At 44.5% G+C, this 20,608-nt stretch overlaps 1 protein-coding gene across 2 annotated transcripts in view; it reads left to right on the top strand.

The window, feature by feature from the left end:
• LOC126335470 (leukocyte elastase inhibitor-like) overlaps nucleotides 1-20,608 on the top strand; it is a 214,482-nt gene that overhangs the window by 16,310 nt on the left and 177,564 nt on the right. The window lies entirely within an intron of this gene.

The following is a 20,608-nucleotide window of genomic DNA, read 5'->3' as shown; positions in this document are numbered from 1 at the left end:
CTACCTTCCAAACTTCACAGAAGCTCTTCTGTTAACCTTGCAGAACTAGCACTCCTGGAAGAAAGGATATTGCGGAGACATGCCTTGGCCACAGCCTAGGGGTTGTTTCCACAATGAGATTTTCACTCTGCAGCGGAGTGTGCGCCGATATAAAACTTCCTGGCAGATTAAAACTGTGTGCCGGACATTCTCATTCTGGAAACAACCCCTAGGCTGTGGCTAAGCCATGTCTCCGCAATATCCTTTCTTCCAGGAGTGCTAATTCTGCAAGGTATATAATATTCCGTGAATCATTTGTTGACAAATTGTCTGCGCAATGTTTCACATGTAAACATTCAGCTATCGTTGCCACACCGCCCACAGAACACCAAAGATAAAAATGTCTCCGCCAGACTGCACACAAACTTATACAAAACGAAGCAATCCTATTGCCTCTTGCTACCCGGAAATGCTACTGGTTATTCATGTTGCGGGCCGAGCTGTCCCTGACAATAAGGTTTTGTATGTCCATGCTTCTGACTGAAGATTTGAGGGACTTCGGCCGTTCACTAATGTAATAAAACGCAAACCTACAGGCGTCCTTACGATGTTATTTCCTACATGGCTACCAGTTTTGGTGGTTCAGTACGCCATCTTCAGACCTTAATTGGCGCTAAGGGTGTTAACTCCAGTCCCACACACACTATTCTATGAATGGCCAACATCTATGACCTGGTTTTCGCAGACTACCTGTAACAACGATGTCGTGTCTATATGATGGCTGGAGACACAGCACCATTGTTATAGATAAAATATGACCTCTAGCCACCTACGAGGAATGGAAGCTGCGCTAGCGTTTGGCAGCACCAGTCCAAGAACCGATCGTGGTCTTCTGGCGTGGAACAAAGCGGAGAGATCAAACCAAGATCTAAGAGGTTTCCGTGATGATCTTGCATTCGAATTTCACGACCTCTGATATTTGTGGAGAATTGTTTGACGTTATAAAAACGTTTGATGTGCACTAAACGCAAGAAGGGGCTACTAGCGTAGTGGAGCATGTTGGCTTTTTAGGTGTGAAAAATGCGTCTACGGGTCCGGCGAAGAATTACGTACTGATTCGAGAGTGGAAAAAAAGAAACACTAAAATGTCAACTCCACGAGTGTCCATGGAAACATAATAGAACTAGTTTCACTTATAAACGCCATTAACGCCCACAGAGGACAAGGAACAAAACAACTAGATGAATGCAGATGTGAATAGCAAGTAAACTTTAAGTTACAGCTGCAACGTATGCCTCAAACTTAAGTTGGGTGCCGGTGTTGGGACTCTGTTTAATGCCGTAAATTATACAATAATGTCTAAGAGGATTAGCAGACGACTGAAGGTAAAAGTTAAATGTAGATCAAGCATGGTAATCGGATGCTTTTATGACCCCTGTCTCTGGAGAATTTGTGGCGGAACATTTAGGGGAAAGTTTAGTAAATGTCTCTTATATTTCCTGATCACGTAGTTGTGATTTCAACTTACTAGCTACATAACGGGAGACGTATGTGATTAGAGTGAGCAGGAGGGATAGGAATTAGCGTCATTTCGCTCTAAATGCGTTAAAGACCTACAGAAGATCGTTGCTTGCAGCTGGGATTGGCAGTTGATTCTCAACATAGAGAAACTACGCAGTCACATCAACTAATGTAACGTATAGCGCACAAATAGGTGGAAAGCTCCCTTAGTGTATAATTACACAATTGTGGAACAATCGCTGCTAACATTCACATCCATTAACTATTTGTATGTGAACGTACGGACTGTCTTCTACATCTACATCTACATTTATACTCCGCAAGCCACCCAACAGTGCGTGGCGGAGGACACTTTACATGCCACTGTCATTACCTCCCTTTCCTGTTCCAGTCGCGTAGCCGGCCGCGGTGGCCGTGCGGAACCGCGGGGCTGCTACGGTCGCAGGTTCGAATCCTGCCTCGGGCATGGATGTGTATGCTGTCCTTAGGTTAGTTAGGTTTAAGTAGTTCTAAGTTCTAGGGGACTGATGACCTAAGATGTTAAGTCCCATAGTACTCAGAGCCATTTGAACCAGTCGCGTATGGCTCGCGGGAAGAACGACTGCCGAAAAGCCTCCGTGCGCGCTCGAATCTCTCTAATTTTACATTCGTGATCTCCTCGGGAGGTATAAGTAGGGGGAAGCAATATACTCGATACCTCATCCAGAAACGCATCCTCTCGAAACCTGGACAGCAAGCTACACCGTGATGCACAGCGCCTCTCTTGCAGAGTCTGCCACTTGAGTTTGCTAAACTTCTCCATAACGCTATCACGCTTACCAAATAACCCTGTGACGAAACGCGCCGCTCTTCTTTGGATCATCTCTATCTCCTCTGTCAACCCAACCTCGTACGGATTCCACAATGATGAGCAATACTCAAGTATAGGTCGAACGAGTGTTTTGTAAGCCACCTCGTTTGTTGATGGACTACATTTTCTAAGGACTCTCCCAATGAATCTCAACCTGGTACCCGCCTTACCAACAATTCATTTTATATGATCATTCCACTTCAAATCGTTCCGCACGCATACTCCCAGATATTTTACAGAAGTAACTGCTACCAGTATTTGTTCCGCTATCATATAATCATACAGTAAAGGATCCTTCTTTCTATGTATTCGCAATACATTACATTTGTTTATGTTAAGGGTCAGTTGCCACTCCCTGCACCAAGTGCCTATCCGCTGCAGATCTTCCTGCATTTCGCTACAATTTTCTAATGCTTAAAGCGGAACGATCGCATAAGACTAACTGGAGGGAAGACCGATGTCAGGTTGTGATTCATTGGAAGACCCTTAGGAAGGGTAATCCACCCACGAAGGAGGCAACACGCAGAACACTATTTCGAACAATACTGGAATACTGTTCGTCTGTATGGGACGCATACGAAGTAGGGCTGATACAAGAGATAGAGAAGATCCCATGAACAGCAACACGTACTGTCATAGGTTTGTTTATTAAGCGCCAAAGCTTCACGGGGATGATCATCCACCTCCGGAGGCAGACGCTACAAGAGAAACGTTGTTCATCACGGTGTGTTTTACGATTAAAATTCGGAGACCGTACTTTCCTAGGAGAGTCAGCCAATATACTGCTTTCTGATACGTATATCTCGCGGAAGGACCATGAAGATAAAATAGATTCGAACTCAGACGAGAACAACAATCGTTCCCGGGTACCTTTCGTGACTGAAAGGGAAAAGTAGAAAGCGGAGGGGGAGTGAATGTGACACACAACGTAGCTTACCCTCCGTCTGTCATCGTAAGGCTGTTGCGAGTATGTATGTAGATGCAAATTCTTGTTGATACGGATTGACATTGTGCAAGTTCGATGGCTACACAGATGTCTGCAGTTGGCACTATCAGAGTAGTTGAATTGCTTCTCTGATGAGTTTCTTAACACTAACCTGTTGTAATGGTTAATGACGTGCTTGTGCCATAAGGAACTAGTGTGGGGCAGATTTTAATACTTGTTGACCCAAAAACGACGTCCCCTGTCCGAGTAGTTTGACAGGATAGACTGCCGACAGCTCCTTAAGATGTTGAGAGAGAGTGGCTTCAAGTATAAGGACAGAAAAGTGCATAGACTGTATAGAGGAGGTGCCTACGATAAGATGTGGAGAACATCAGGAACAAGCTACTATTAAGCAGGCTTACTGTCTCCTGTCTTGTTCAGTGGATACATTCCGAAGTCAGTAGATGAAGTTAGGGAGAAAGTAGGGGCTACAGGAGGAACTAAAATTCGTGGTAAGAAAATAGAAATGCTGAGATTTACTTAAGATCGCAGTGTTAAGTGACGATGCAGAATAATCAGAAACGATTCTGATCCAGATAGAACCTACCCTCAGCTTTTCCTATAATACCAAAATTAATAAAGGTAGAACAAAAATCTTAATAGCGAGCTCACAAAACACTGTTGGCCAATGCTCACTTAACAATGAGCGACTGGAGGCCCTTGAATCGTTTGCCTAACTAAGTAGTAAAATTATACACTCCTGGAAATGGAAAAAAGAACACATTGACACCGGTGTGTCAGACCCACCATACTTGCTCCGGACACTGCGAGATGGCTGTACAAGCAATGATCACACGCACGGCACAGCGGACACACCAGGAACCGCGGTGTTGGCCGTCGACTGGCGCTAGCTGCGCAGCATTTGTGCACCGCCGCCGTCAGTGTCAGCCAGTTTGCAGTGGCATACGGAGCTCCATCGCAGTCTTTAACACTGGTAGCATGCTGCGACAGCGTGGACGTGAACCGTATGTGCAGTTGACGGACTTTGAGCGAGGGCGTATAGTGGGCATGCGGGAGGCCGGGTGGACGTACCGCCGAATTGCTCAACACGTGGGGCGTGAGGTCTCCACAGTACATCGATGTTGTCGCCAGTGGTCGGCGGAAGGTGCACGTGCCCGTCGACCTGGGACCGGACCGCAGCGACACACGGATGCACGCCAAGACCGTAGGAACCTACGCAGTGCCGTAGGGGACCGCACCGCCACTTCCCAGCAAATTAGGGACACTGTTGCTCCTGGGGTATCGGCGAGGACCATTCGCAACCGTCTCCATGAAGCTGGGCTACGGTCCCGCACACCGTTAGGCCGTCTTCCGCTCACGCCCCAACATCGTGCAGCCCGCCTCCAGTGGTGTCGCGACAGGCGTGAATGGAGGGACGAATGGAGACGTGTCGTCTTCAGCGATGAGAGTCGCTTCTGCCTTGGTGCCAATGATGGTCGTATGCGTGTTTGGAGCCGTGCAGGTGAGCGCCACAATCAGGACTGCATACGACCGAGGCACCCAGTGCCAACACCCGGCATCATGGTGTGGGGAGCGATCCCCTACACTGGCCGTACACCTCTGGTGATCGTCGAGGGGACACTGAATAGTGCAGGGTACATCCAAACCGTCATTCTACCATTCCTAGACCGGCAAGGGAACTTGCTGTTCCAACAGGACAATGCACGTCCGCATGTATCCCGTGCCACCCAACGTGCTCTAGAAGGTGTAAGTCAACTACCCTGGCCAGCAAGATCTCCGGATCTGTCCCCCATTGAGCATGTTTGGGACTGGATGAAGCGTCGTCTCAAGCGGTCTGCACGTCCAGCACGAACGCTGGTCCAACTGAGGCGCCAGGTGGAAATGGCATGGCAAGCCGTTCCACAGGACTACATCCAGCATCTCTACGATCGTCTCCATGGGAAAATAGCAGCCTGCATTGCTGCGAAAGGTGGATATACACTGTACTAGTGCCGACAATGTGCATGCTCTGTTGCCTGTGTCTATGTGCCTGTGGTTCTGTCAGTGTGATCATGTGATATATCTGACCCCAGGAATGTGTCAATAAAGTTTCCCCTTCCTGGGACAATGAATTCACGGTGTTCTTATTTCAATTTCCAGGAGTGTACTACTGGCCATTAAAATTACTACATCAAGAAGAAATGCAGATGCTAAACGGGTATTCATTGGACAAATATATTATACTAGAACTGACATGTGATTACATTTTCATGCAATTTGGGTGCATAGATCCAGAGAAATCAGTACCCAGAACAACCATACCTGGCCGTAATAACGGCCGTGATACACCTGGGCATTGAGTCAAACAGAGCTTGGATGGCGTGTACAGCTATAGCTGCCCATGCAGCTTCAACGCAATACCACAGTTCATCAAGAGTAGTGACTGGCGTATTGTGACGAGCCAGTTGCTCGGTCACCATTGACCAGACGTTTTCAGATGGTGAGAGATCTGGAGAATGTGCTGGCCAGGGCAGCTGTCGAACATTTTCTGTATCCAGAAAGGCCCGTACAGGACCTGCAACATGCGGTCGTGCATTATCCTGCTGAAATGTAGGGTTTCGCAGGGATCAAATGAAGGGTAGAGCCACGGGTCGTAACACATCTGAAATAACGTCCACTGTTCAAAGTGCCGTCAATGCGAACTAGAGGTGACCGAGACATGTAACCAGTGGCACCCCATACCATCACGTCGGGTGATACGTCAGTATAGCGATGACGAATACACGCTTCCAATGTCCGTTCACCGCGATGTCGCCAAACACGGATCCGACCATCATGATGCTGGAAACAGAACCTTTGCTGACAAGCTGGATCAGTAGCTTCGTGAGGTCTGCGCCACATTCGAATCCTACCAACTGAAATCGGGTCTCACCTTATCAGACCTCGGCTTTCCAGTCGTCTACAGTCCAGACGATATGGTCCCGAGCGCAGGGCAGACGCTGCACGCGATGTCGAGGCCGGCCGCTGTGACCAATCCGTTCTAGGCGCTTCAGCCCGGAACTTCGCTGCTGCTACAGTCGCAGGTTCGAATCCTTCCTCGGGCATGGATGTGTGTGATGTCCTTAGGTTAGTTAGGTTCAAGTAGTTCTAAGTCCAGAGGACTGATGACCTCAGATGTAAGTCCCATAGTGTTGAAAGCCATTTGAACCGTTTTGAGCTATGTTGAGCTCTTAGCAAGGGCATTGCGTCGGTCGTCTGCTGCCGTAGTCCATTAACGTAAAATTTCGCCACTGTCCTAACGGATACGATTATCGTACGTTGCTCATCGATTTCCGCGTTTATTTCACGCACTGTTGTCTACGCAAACGCCCCTGCTCTCGGTCGTTAAGTGAAAGCCATCAGCCGCTGCGTTGTCCGTGGTCAGACGTAATGCTTAAATATGGTATTCTCGGCACACATTTAACACTGTGGATCTCGGAATATTGAATTCCCTAAGGATTTCCGAAATGGACTTTTACACATGCATCTAGCTCCAACCACAATCCCACGTTCAAGGACCATCCCACGCTGAAGGTCTGTTAATTCCCGTCGTACGACCAACCTCGGATCGTAAACTTTTTCACTTGAATCACCTGAATACAAATGACAGCTCCACCAACGCACTGCCCTTGCATACCTTGTATACACGATACTACCGTCATCTGTAGACGTGCATATTGCTATCACATGACTTTTCTCACCCTAGTGTATTGTAATACAGGGTGAGGTCAAAATCTTGCCCTGATTATAACAATTTATCACAGAATAACCGTTTGACATAGTAACTTACATTTGATGCCGTTACATAGGTTAGTGTTACTAGCTTGCTTTTTTTCCAAGATCACTTACGTTAGTGCCGGCCGGTGTGGCCGAATGGTTCTACGCGCTTCAATCTGGAATCGCGCGACCGCTACGGTGGCAGGTTCGAATCATGCCTCGGGCATGGATGTGTGTGCTGTCCTTAGGTTAGTTAGGTTTAAGTAGTTCTAAGTTCTAGGGGACTGATGACCTCAGATGTGAAGTCCCATAGTGCTCAGAGTCATTTGAACCAACGTTAGTAAACGTCAACGTGCGCTCCCTTGGTATCTCGGAGAATGTCGAGGTGCTTTTCCAGATCCCGCCAGGTGTTTCGTAACATGTGTTCTGTCGCAGTACCCACAGCAGCCTGTACCCTAGCCTTCAGTTCGTCGACGTCAGCAACTGGTGTGACGAAGACTCTGTCCTTGACATAGCCCCCCCCCCCCCCCCCAAAAAAAATCGAAGGGCGTAATTTCTGGAGAGCAGGGTGGCCAGGGTGTTGGACCGTTCCTTGCAATCCACCAATCCGTAAATGTATCATCGAGGAAATCACGCACTATCAAAGCCCAGTGGGGGGATGCTCCATCTTGCTGGAAAAGTATCCATGGTTGATATTCTTCTAACTGCGGGGCAATGAACTGTTGCAAAACGTTTCCGCGAAGAAAAACGGTCCAAAAACAATGTTATGCAAGAAGCCGCACCAAACATTCACTTTTTTGCTGTCTCGCTGTAACTGTACAGTAGCATGTGGAGACTCTGAACCCCATACACGGACATTACGCCTATTTACGATTCCACTGACATGAAAGGTGGAGTCATCGGTAAAGCATATACGATTTAAGTAATCGTTACCGCCATCAGTCCTGTTGAAAATCTCAGTTGCAAATTCAGCACGTGTCAGCAAGGACTGCACGATTTGCACTTTGTAAGCATGCAACCTAAGCCTTTCGTGAAGAATCTTCACCACACTTGCTTGCGGTATTTGAAGTTCACGTGATACTTGACGAGTTGATTTACACGGACTCTGTCGAAACGATTGCCGACCACGATCAACAGTTGCATCATTCACACGAGGCCTACCACTTCCAGGACGATCTTCAGCGCTGCCTGTTTCGTTAAACTTTGTATACCATGGCTTTATTGATTTAAAGTCAGAAGGGCTGCGTCCATAAGAAGACCGAAATTTACGCTGAACACTGATGGGCGATTTTGTTTCGTGAAACCAAAGCACACGTTGCGCTTTCTCCTGCTTCGACGCCATTTCGCCAGCAACTAACGTGACCCAACAGACCACGTCGGTGTTATGGAGCACTAGCATCATCTATTGGTCACAACAACTAGTAACACTAACCTATATAACGGCAACAAATGTAACTTATTATGTCAAACGGTTATTCTGTTATAAATTTTTATAATCGGGGCAAGACTTTGTGCTCACCCAGTATAACGTTATGTAGAGTGTTTCATGTGGCTCTTTAAAGGAGTCGTCTAATGCGTGTTTCGTCTGAATGAGTAATCTGGAATCCTTCGCCGTCATAAAGCAGTTTGCATAGGGAGGATTACTGCCGACGTAAATTCATATGAAGTTGGTGAGTTTGCAAGAAGTGCGTTCTCATAAAGATGGTACACACGACGGATATCTAAAAAGTGCAACCACTGATGGATACATCGAACATATGCGCAGTTTGGTACTGAATGAGTGGTGCTGATAATGTCTTTTAACAGACACTGAAACTCTCCCTTTGAATGTAAAGAAAGACTGTGCTGGTAAACTTCTGAGTTATTTGATACTGAAACAGCTGAGTAAAACTGAACGTATTCTGACAGTTTTCTCTTTGCTTATTCTGATCATCACTTAACTGACACACAATATTTTTAGCGCAACTCAATCTGACTTTTAATAATCCCTACAAAAGGATAGCCCTGACTAACAATAACCTATACCCTTCATGAATCACTTACCTCACAAAAATCTTCGTTACTCGAACTAGGGCAATACAGCGAGCGCCAATACTGCCAGCTAATTAAAGATTCTAACTACTGAAGGCACTAATCACTGATAGGCATATAGGTAGCAAACAAAAGATTCTGACAGAGAACAAACAATGTATTTACCTTAATAGTGTATATATATATATTTTCTTGACATCTATTTTGACAAAATTCCTTTTTCTGACGGACACACGTCCAGATCGTCCGCTCATATTAACATTTCAAAAGTCTGGCATCTATTGCCCCACACCCACCACTGCTGGCGGCTCACCTCCAACTGCGCAACGCTACGGGCTGTTCACATTCAATTGCCCAACACTACTCTTGCGAATATTGCAACAATGAGTCCAACCAGCCACAGACCGCACACAGCGCAGTCAGCGATTTTAATACAGAGCGCTACATGCTGTCACCAACATAAAAACCTAAACAGCCTACTTGCAACACATAACTTCGTCAACTCTCGGCACCAGAAGAGTCGACAGGCAAGAGTAACAGATATTCGTGCTTCTATAAACATACAGATGCTTGAAGAGTGCAACAACTTCCACTGACGTTAGCGAAAGTTCCTGCCGTCAATCCAACAAAATTTCTGTCCTACGTAAAATCGCAAAGCTGGTCAAAGCTTCTGTTCAGTCACTTGTCGACCAGTCTGACGTAACAATAGAAGACAGCAAGAGAAAAGCTGAAATTTAAAATTTCCCATTTAAAAAGTCACTAACGCAGGAGAACATTGCTGCGCCAACTCCCGTATGAAGTACGTAGAAATAGGCATTACTGGCGTTGAAAAACAACTGTAGGAATTGGAAACAAATAAGTCGACATATTCGGCTCCAATACGAGTTAGATTTCGCAGAGAGGCGCATACTTAGCTTGCATTTGGTACGAATCTAAATCTCTCGCCCATCTCAGCTCTCAAGCGACTGGAAAAAAGCGCATATATAAAACGGTTAAAAGAACGAACCACAAATTTAGTGACTCATTTCCTTAACTTCCTTTTCATCAGTATATTCTAAGTTCCGGTATAGTAAATTTCCCTCAGAGACAAACGCTTCTATCCGCAAAACAGCACCGATTTAGAAAGCATATCTCGTGCGGAACACGGATTGCCCTTCTCTCGCTTGATGTCCTGAGAATCATGGATCAAGGGCAACAGGCAGATTCCTAGACATTTGGAATGCTTTGACACAGTGCTACACTGCAAACCGTTAAGGAAAGTCCTAGCATACGGAATATGTTCACAGAAATGATAGTGACTCGAAGACTTTGTAAGTTGGTTCAAATGGCTCTGAGCACTATGGGACTTAACATCTATGGTCATCAGTCCCCTAGAACTTAGAACTACTTAAACCTAACTAACCTAAGGATATCACACACATCCATGCCCGAGGTAGGATTCGAACCAGCGACCGTCATGGTCACGCGGTTCAAGACTGAAGCGCCTAGAACCGCACGGCCAAACCGGCCGGCTACTGTCTAAGTAATCCAGTTCGTTGTCCTGGACTGTAATTAGCCCGCTCCTGTTCTCTACATATGTAAACATCTGTCGGATAGGGCGAGCAGCAATCTGTGACTAATGATGACGCTGTAGTGTAGGTGAAATGTTGTAGTTGAATGACTACAAGAGGATACAGGATGATTTGGACAGAATTTATGTTTTGTGTATCGAATGGCAGCTTGCTTTATATGTAAGTTAATGTAGATAAGTAAGAAAATCCATTCTGTAATGTTCGAATACAATGTATAACATTTCAGCTCCTCAATACCAAATTAAAACGTTCCACTTCAATTTGTTTGCACTTATAGCGATCCCAGCTTCCTCAACCAAATTAAAACGTTGCATTAGGAGGTGTCTGCTTCGTGCAAACGGTCTTGAGTTCATATTGACGACAACAAGTAATTCTTCATTACAGACGTTTATTTACAAAACAGAACTGACAGACTTCACAGACTCAACAACTGTCTCTCAGAGCTAACCGCACTGCATATCCGAACTGGCCACTGACAACTCCTAGGTGTATTAATATCTTTCCAAACAATGAGAGTCTTTGACAATGTTTTTCTTACAATACGACAGCAATTCACGACTTAAACCCAAATTAGACATTACAGAATTTTAGTACAGATTAAAGTAAGTAAAAGGATCAGTACATATAAATTCTTACAAGCATAATTTCCAAATAGATTTTATAACATTTTTCTACCAGCTTCTGGATAACCTTCACCAGATTTGCACCGATGTTTCCAGAAATATCTTGACATTTGATTCTGGACATTTCTCGAGTGATCCAGAACAACTATTTATATGTAAAATGATTTAAATCGTGTTTCAAAACGTAAATAAATCTTTTCAGAAATATTTCTTGATACAAATCGTCTTTCGAAACTAGGCCATGAAACAGTTTTCACAAGTCTTCGCATCTTTGCGATCATAATATAGAATTTCTCCATAGAAAGTTCCAGAAGTGTGCATTAAACGTTCATTTACAGACCCTCTCTTTAGCTGGTGAGTCCTTTAAAAATATCTTGTCCATATTATACGAAATAATTCAGCTCAAAACTGATAATTTATACAATTAATCAGAGCTACAGCAAACAGTGAGTCTTTCTTTTACAAAATGAAATATAATTACAAAATTGAATGAAAATAGGTTGCTAACACTAATATATATTTACATTAATTCTATTTTTGTTCTTTCTGTGCAAAATGTCCTAATATTGACACAGTACAATATTTAAACATCACCAAACTTTCCCTTTACATTTTGCATATCTGTATCGACATCCCCTAAAAGTCTACAGTATCGAATACTTCAATATGTCCCAATATGTCCTGTAATGTTACAAATGTAAATGGGGTGCGGCTCGGTATAGTCACGTTGATTAATTATCTAGGCGTTACGTTGTAAAGCGACATGAAATGGAACGAACACTTAAGGTTGGCTGTAGGGAGGCGAATGGTCGACTTTGATTTATTGGGAGAATTGTGGGAAACTGTAGCACAACTACAAAGGAGACCGTGTACAGAACACTTGTGACCAGTTCTTTGAGAACTGCTTAAGGGTTTGGGACCGCCACCAAATCGGGTTAATGGAAAACAAAAAAGCATTTCAGCAGCGAGCCGCTAGATTTGTTACCGGTGGGTTCGATCAGTACACGAGTTTTGCAGAGATGCTCGGTGAAGTCAAATGGGAATCCCTATAGAGAAGCTGACGTTATTTTTACGAAACATTATTGAGAAAGTTTAGAAAACCGGTATTTTCTAGAGAGTGCAGAATAATTCTGCTGTCACCAACGTACATATCGCGTAAGGACCGCCAAGACAAGATAATAGAAATTGGGTCTCGTACGGAAACGTAACAGTTCTATACCTTCGCTTCATTTCTAAGTGGAGGGGAAAAGAGAATGACTGGCAGTGGTGCAAGCTGCTCTCCGCCATACACCGTATCGTGGCTTGCGGAGTATGGATGTCGACGCAGGTGAGTCTGAAGAACAAGTGCATACATTCTGCATGAGAAAGCTTTGCGCACGTTGGTATTGTAGGTGTTGAATACTGACAGAAAACAAACCTTTTAGCAAATTTTCAACCGTTTTAAAAAGAATGCAACTAAAACTATTCAGCGATTTATTTCTGTGTATGAGATGAGTGTCCGGACCTTCACTCGAGAAGCAAAACACTTATCAGTACTTACGGTGGAAGTCGATGACCCGATATAATAATGATTAAGTCGACTACATGTGCCGGTGAGGTAACGGTTAGCGTTTCCTGGAAATAAAAAGGTATTCTTCTTACTGAGTTCCTCGAAAAAGGGCAAAATAATATTTCGTGAATGGTAAGAAAGTCATACACGCCAATAGGATGAAAGAACACACAGAAACGAGGAAAAAAATTCTTGCTTTTTTTAGCAGATTTAGATGCATTTGTACCTAAAAATGTTTTAAGTGCAATGAATATATTATAGCAGCTACAGGTTAGTAATCTACAAGCTATCTACCATCGCTTCTCTCCGACGGAAAATAGTTGTACAAAGTGCATCGACCTAAAAGGGGATTACACTGAAAAGTATATATATTGTTGACGCAAGGCTGGAACTCTCACTTTACCCTCGTGCAGTACCATATTTATATTGTCCACACTGTGAAGGTACCGCCACCAACAAGTACCAGTAGCTTTCGTCAGTCAATGTATGCAGGATGTTTTTCCTTCGTTTATCGTCCGGAACATCAGCTTCCGTCCGCTTGCTTTAACAGGAAATGGTTCTCGCAGGAAAAAAAATCACTCCAGACTTACATACATGGCCGACTTCGCTAATGTGTTACTTCAGACTGCCAACCTACAGCATCAGAAAATGGTTCAAATGGCTGTGAGCACTATATGGCTTAGAACTTAGAACTACTTACACACAAGGACATCACACGCATCCATGCCCGAGGCAGGATTCGAACCTGCGACCGTAGCGGTCGCGTAGTTCCAGATTGTAGCGCCTAGAACCGCTCGGCCACGCAGGCCGGCCCTACAGCATTCATTATGTGTCACCCCGTAGTGATGTAGACTCCGTCGGTGCAACGCACATAACCTCTCACATTCTTGGCACGTTGTGCACACTTGGTTCCATGTATGGTATTGTTTTGCGCTATCAAGTTTCGTTAACTTTACCTACGACAGAAAAGTACGGCGTGTCGAATCACTAACCTTCGGTATTTGATACAAATAAATGGTACACTACTGGCCATTAAAATTGCTACACCAAGAAGAAATGCATATGATAAACGGCTATTCATTGAAAAAAAAATGTTATATCAGAACTGACATGTGATTACATTTTCACGCAGTTTGGGTGCATACATCCTGAGAAATCAGTACCCAGAACAACCACCTCTGGCCGTAATAACGGCCCTGATACGCCTGGGCATTGAGTCAAACAGAGATTGGATGGCGTGTACACGTACAGCTGCCCATGGAGCTTCAACATGATACCACAGTTCATCAAGATAAGTGACTGATGTATTGTGACGAGCCAGACGTTTTCAATTGGTGAGAGATCTGGAGAATGTGGTCGCTGGGCAACAGTCGGACATTTTCTGCATCCAGAAAGGCCCGTACAGGACCTGCGACATGCGGTCATGCATTATCCTGCTGAAATGTAGGGTTTCGCAGGGATCGAGTGAAGGGTAGAGCCACGGGTCGTAACATATCTGAAATGTAACGTCCACTGTTCAAAGTGCCGTCAGTGCGAACAAGAGGTGACCGAGACGTATAACCAATGGCGCCCCATACCACCACGCCGGGTGATACGCCAGTATGGCGATGACGAATACACGCTTCCAATGTGCGTTCACGGCGATGTCGCCAAACACGGATGCGACCATCATGATGCTGTAAACAGAACCTGGATTCATCCGAAAAAATAACGTTTTGCCATTCGTGCACCCAGGTCCGTCGTTGAGTACACCATCGCAGGCGCTCCTTTCTGTGATGCAGCGTCAAGGGTAACCGGAGCCATACTGCTGCATACGTCATCGAACTGTTCGTGCAGATGGTTGTCGTCTTGCAAACGTCCCCATCTGTTGACTGAGGGATGGAGACGTGGCTGCACGATAGGTTACAGCCATGCGGATAAGATGCCTGTCATCTCGGCTGCTAGTGATATGAAGCCGTTGGGATCCAGCACGGCGTTCCGTATTACCCTCCTGAACCCACCTATTCCATATTCTGCTAACAGTCATTGGATCTCGACCAACGCGAGCAGCAATGTCGCGATACGATACACCGCAATCGCGATAGGCTACAACCCGACCTTTATCAAAGTCGTAAACGTGATGGTACGCATTTCTCCTCCATACACGAGGCATCATAAGAACGGTTCACCAGGCAACGCCGGTCAACTGCTGTTTGTGTATGAGAAATCGGTTGGAAACTTTCCTCATGTCAGCACGTTGTAGGTGTCGCCACCGGCGCCAACCTTGTGTGAATGCTCTGAAAAGCTAATCATTTGCATATCACAGCAGCTTCTTCCTGTCGGTTAAATTTCGCGTCTGTAGCACGTCATCTTCGTGGTGTAGCAATTTTAATGGCCAGTAGTGTGTAATAGCAGCAAATAATATCAATCGAAAGTGTCATCTGTCATAAAATCTTCAAGAGAATTCTCTATTTAGCTAACTCAGGAGTTGCCTTACTTGTCTACTCATTGATAGTATATTTTACAGCTTTCACAATAGCTTCTTTTTAAAATGATATGTCACATTCAATGGCAGTTTATTGATATTGAGAGTATATTTTACTTCTTTCACAATAACTTTTTAAAAAATGGTCTGTCATGTTCAGCGGCATATTTTTGATCTGTGAAATGAATAGCAGAAAACACTATACTCAGAATCCTGTTGCACATCCCACTCTTCAGCAACCTGTCAATATAAATTTATCCCTAATTTTAAACATTGGAGGAGCATCTTTTTCTGTGTATTTATTAGGTACTGAATCAGTGACTGATATGTTTTTTGGTTAATTCCGTGAAGTTCGAACTCAGCACTGTGAGGTGTTGTTAAATCGGAGAGGATACCGACTATCCCAGGCTTATTGTTTGCCAGAAGGTATTCTGAATCTGCGTTAAAACTCACCACACACAAATCAATGGCGGTTTCACAGACGACCACAGCACTAATGTACTCCGAGATGACAAAAGTCATGGATATCTTGTAATATCATGTCGGACCTCTTCCTGACTGGCGTACTGCAGCAGCACGACGTGGCATGGACCCAACAAGTAGTGGGAAGACCTTTGCAGAAATACTGAGCCATGCTGCCTCTATAGCCGTCCATTAGTGCGAATGTGTTGCTGGTGCAAAATTTTGTGCACGACTGGCCTCTCGATTATGTCCCATAAATATTCGGGGGGATTCACGTCGAGCGACCTGGGTGGAAAAATCAATCGCTCGAATTGTCCAGAATTGTCGAAAAATTGTGGCCCGGTGACATGCCGCATTGCCATCCATAAAAATGTGATGGTTATTTGGGAACAGTGAGTCCATGAATGGCTGCACGTGATCTCCATGTAGTGGAACATAACCATTTCCAATCACTGATCGGTTCAACTAGACCTGAAGGCCCAGTACATTCCACGTAAACATAGCCCACACCATCATGAAGCCAGTGTCTTGTTGACAATCTGGGCCCATGGTTTCGTCGGACCTGCGCCACATTCGAACCCAAACGTCGGCTCCGACCAAGAAAAATCGGATCGTATCAAAGCAGGCCACGTCTTCCCAGTCGCCTAGAATCCAACTGATATGGCCACGAGTCTAGGAGATGCGCAGCAGGCGATGTCGTGCTGTTAGCAATTGCACTCACGTCGGTCGTCTGTTGCCGTAGCCCATTAACGACAAATTTTGCCGCACTGCACTACCGGATATGTACGTCGTGCATCCCACATCGATTTCTGCGGTTATTTCACGCAGTGTTGCTTGTCTCTTAGCACTGACAACTCTACTCAAACGCCGCAGCTTTCGGGCGTTAAGTGAAGGCCATCGGCCACTGCAGTATTCACGGTGAGTGGTAATGTCTGAAATTTGGTATTCTCGCCACACTCTTGACACAGTGCATCTCGGAATATTGAATTACCTAAAAAATTCCGAAATGGAATGTCCCATGCGTCTAGCTCCAATTACCATTGTGCATTCAAAGTCTTATAATTCCCGTCGTGCGACAATATTCACGTCGGGAACCACTTCATATGAATCACGTGAGCGCAAATGACAACTCAGCCGATGCACTGCCCTTTTATGCCTTGTGCACGCGATACTACAGCCACTTGTATACGTGCATACCGCTGTGCCTTCACTTTCGTCACCTCGATGTATAAGGCACTGGTCTTCATACGTCTACGCGAGTTTTATTAAGCGATTCAGTTTTCCAGTTGCTTGTTCCCTGTAGCTGTATGATACGGGGCTGCTATATTACGAGAAGGAAAGTTTCTGTTTCTTCCTGGTAACAGGGAAAGGTCATTTATGTCTTTAATAAAAAGAACACTGTCTGAGGTATTGGTTTGTATCACGTGTGCGACTGCTGACCGCTGTCTGCATCGTTTTTGTCAGGTAGGAAACTACTGCCTTCGCCCCTGCAGCTCCACGAGACCACTCAAACGTTTAGCTGACGCGTCCCTTTAAATGTCTCTCTCTAATGGGAGTGTTTTCGTGATAAAGCGCGCGCTATCGTGCTTCACTTCGCCGTCAAGATGAAACAGAAACAAAACGTGTAAGTTTGTTGTCATGCGGTCTGCGCCTGCTCTTAAATAACTGTTGCTCACTGAAGGGTGGTAATGCGAGCTACAATTAATACGTTTAATGTTCCCTTAAATACCTAAATAAATAGCTTTTGCACATAATATCATGAAAAAATGAATTGATTCTGCTTTGTACACAGGAGAGTGAACCAAATATACTCTTTCATATGCCAGTGGGTTTGAAACAAACGATTCTTCCGTGTATTGATTTTTCTCAAACGATGGCGAAGGTCACACGACTTACGTGCTTGTTGCGACCAGAAAGCAGCGAAGCAAGAAAGGCTTAAATGAGCGTTATTATTGACAATGCAAGACTGCATTGAAGAAATACAGGCGGAGGTACAGTAAAAACGGTTGACCAGTGAAGAACTCAGCGCTTTTTTTTTTAAAAAAAAAATCTCATTTTGATCGTTTTCGTTCGTTGTATTTGCTCGGTGCGGTCGTCGCGAGACATCCGTTTATGTTCGTTGTTGCTCGATTAACTCTGTTTTTTTATTACAGAGGGCAGCTAACGCTCTGACCGAGCACGCTGAGCTACCGTGCCGGAGCGCTCAGTGCGCCGAAAGAACTGCTGATGTTCTATACAAATCGGTACGAGGCGTATGCCTGTTGCCGTACCATTGGCTTGCTCGGTCATGCTAAATGTTTTTGTCCTCTTGGTTTGTCTTCCATTCTTCATTATCTTTGTATTCAGAGTATGTCTTTCAATATCTTCAGTTTTCTTTCTGTGCTTATACGTGTCGAGTTCTTTGCTAATGTCACTGTTTCGAAGTTTGATATGTACATTATCCTCCCTTTCAGAAACATCATCACTGTTGACTACTTGTGGCGTTCTTATTTGCATGTGACCTGTAATTCGCTTCCCTATAATGGTGTAGAAATTGGCAATCATTTGAGAAATTTCAGCATTGGTAGTTTCTAGGTTTTGTCTGTTTATAAATAGGTTTCTGCTACCAGTCACGATTTCCTTTTATTTATGTTTTACACGACGCGTCTCGGGAAATGATTCCCATTTTCAACTGTGTATTTCTTTGTACTACGCCAATTTTTCGTAATGTTCTTTATGTGTGAGGTTCTGCTTTGTTTTGTTGACTTTACCGCAATACATAAAAAACGCACAACTTTTGGTTGTGTTGTGGTCTTCAGTCCTGAGACTGGTTTGATGCAGCTCTCCATGCTACTCTATCTTGTGCAAGCTTCTTCATCTCCCAGTACCTACTGCAGCCTACATCCTTCTAAATCTGCGTAGTGTATTCATCTCTTGGTCTCCCTCTACGATTTTTACCCTCCACGCTGCCCTCCAATACTACATTGGTGACCCCTCGATGTCTCAGAATATGTCCTACCAACCGATCCCTTCTTCTAGTCAAGTTGTGCACACAAGCTCCTCTTCTCCCCAATTCTATTCAAACTTTTGGTGGGTTATCGATTTTTTTACGTAGTTAGTGGCGAAATTTGGAAGAATTTGTACGAGGGCTGTTCAATAAAGAATGATCATTATTTTTTATGGTCATAATATCTCACGCTAAAATTTAATCTTATGATATTCTGTTAGCTTAATGTCCAACAAACACGACGTAGTAGTTTCATTGTTGGGACACTTGGTTCCCGTCTCTGAGAGGCAGTCAAGGTCAGAAATGTTCAGTATCGCCTACCGCTGCAATGGAGGTAAAGCGCGAGGACCAATAAGCAGCTTTGAAATTCGCCTTTCGTCTTAACAAATCTTCAGCTGAGGCCTATACAGTGTTACACGAGGCCTATGGAGAGTCTGTTCTTCCCTACAGCATAGCTCGAAGGTGGTTTCAAACGTTCAAAGAGGGGAGACAATCAGTTTCAGAGGAAGGCGGACCCGGTGCTCCAGTTACTGCTCTTAACGGAACAAAATATCAACATTGGTGCTGTCATTTTGAGAGAGGATCGACGAATTACATTAAGATCACTTTCTGAAATACTGAACATTTCATTGGGTGCCACCCACACGTTGATGGCAAAAAAATTACGCATGGCACCTATTTGTGCGCGATGAGTTCCAAGACTGTTGATTCCCCAGCAAAAGGATATTCGTGTGCAGGTATGCATGCAGTTAAAGTTGATGTCAGAGGAAGATCCGGAGTTTCTTTCAAATGAACTCCTGATGAAACTTCGCTACATCATTTCTATCCCGAGAGTAAACAGCAAAGCTCAGTGTGGAAATTCCTTCATCACCAACCCCCAAAAAGGCAAAAGTGGTTACTTTTGCTGGGAAAGTTATGGTCATCTAATTCTTTGATATTTATGGAATAGTTTGTCAGCGTATTGTACCTGCACATACATCATTAACTGGACAATACTACAGGGATGTCCTCGAAACACTGCAAGTCCATACCAGGCGCAAAAGACCACATTTCCGTGAAGCAGGCCGGATGCTGCACCACAAAATAATGCGCAGCCGCATATTGCCAACGTTGTTCATGAATATCTTGCAGAAATCAACGTGAAGTGCATCCCTCACCCTCCCTGTAGTCCGGATTTAGCTCCATGTGACTTTTTTCTATTTCCTAACATGAGAACACGCCTTAATGGAAGGCATTATCAATCATCAGAAGTAGTTGTGAAGGCTGCGGAGGTGATTTTGAAGGACCTCTCAAAAAATGGTTTCCAGCATGTATTTGAAGACTGGCAGAAACGCTGGCACAAGTGCATCGCATTCATGGGAGACTACTTTGAGAAGGGCCATCAAAATTACGAGGATGAGTAGAGTTACGTTGTCAAAAATAAAATAAAAAATCATTCTTTATTGAATAGCCCTCGTACTTACAGTTTTCTTTTGGTCGATTTGTGCAGAGTCTCACACATGTTAAACATCACTCACACAACTTTTAGTGCGCAGTACACATCGAGAGTAACTTACATAAACAAGCAGTTACCTTCACCGAAGAGTCAAGCAGTATATTGCTCTCTCCTACGTATATCTCGCGAAGACACCATGAGGATAAAATCAGAGAGATTAGAGCCCACACAGGTGCATACCGGCAATCCTTCTTTCCACGAACAATACGAGACTGGAATAGAAGGGAGAACCGATAGAAGTACTCAGGGTACCCTCCACCACACACCGTCAGGTGGGTGCGGAGTATGGATGTAGATGTAGATGTATTTGGATGTAATTGACAGAGATAATGTTACAGGTCCTCCACAGATAGGTTTTTCTACAGAAGGTATTTATCTTAACAATATGGATTTGCT

The sequence above is a fragment of the Schistocerca gregaria genome, chromosome 2, assembly GCF_023897955.1.
Source record: "Schistocerca gregaria isolate iqSchGreg1 chromosome 2, iqSchGreg1.2, whole genome shotgun sequence".
NCBI lineage: Eukaryota > Metazoa > Arthropoda > Insecta > Orthoptera > Acrididae > Schistocerca > Schistocerca gregaria.
This window is presented reverse-complemented; position numbering and strand designations above follow the sequence as displayed.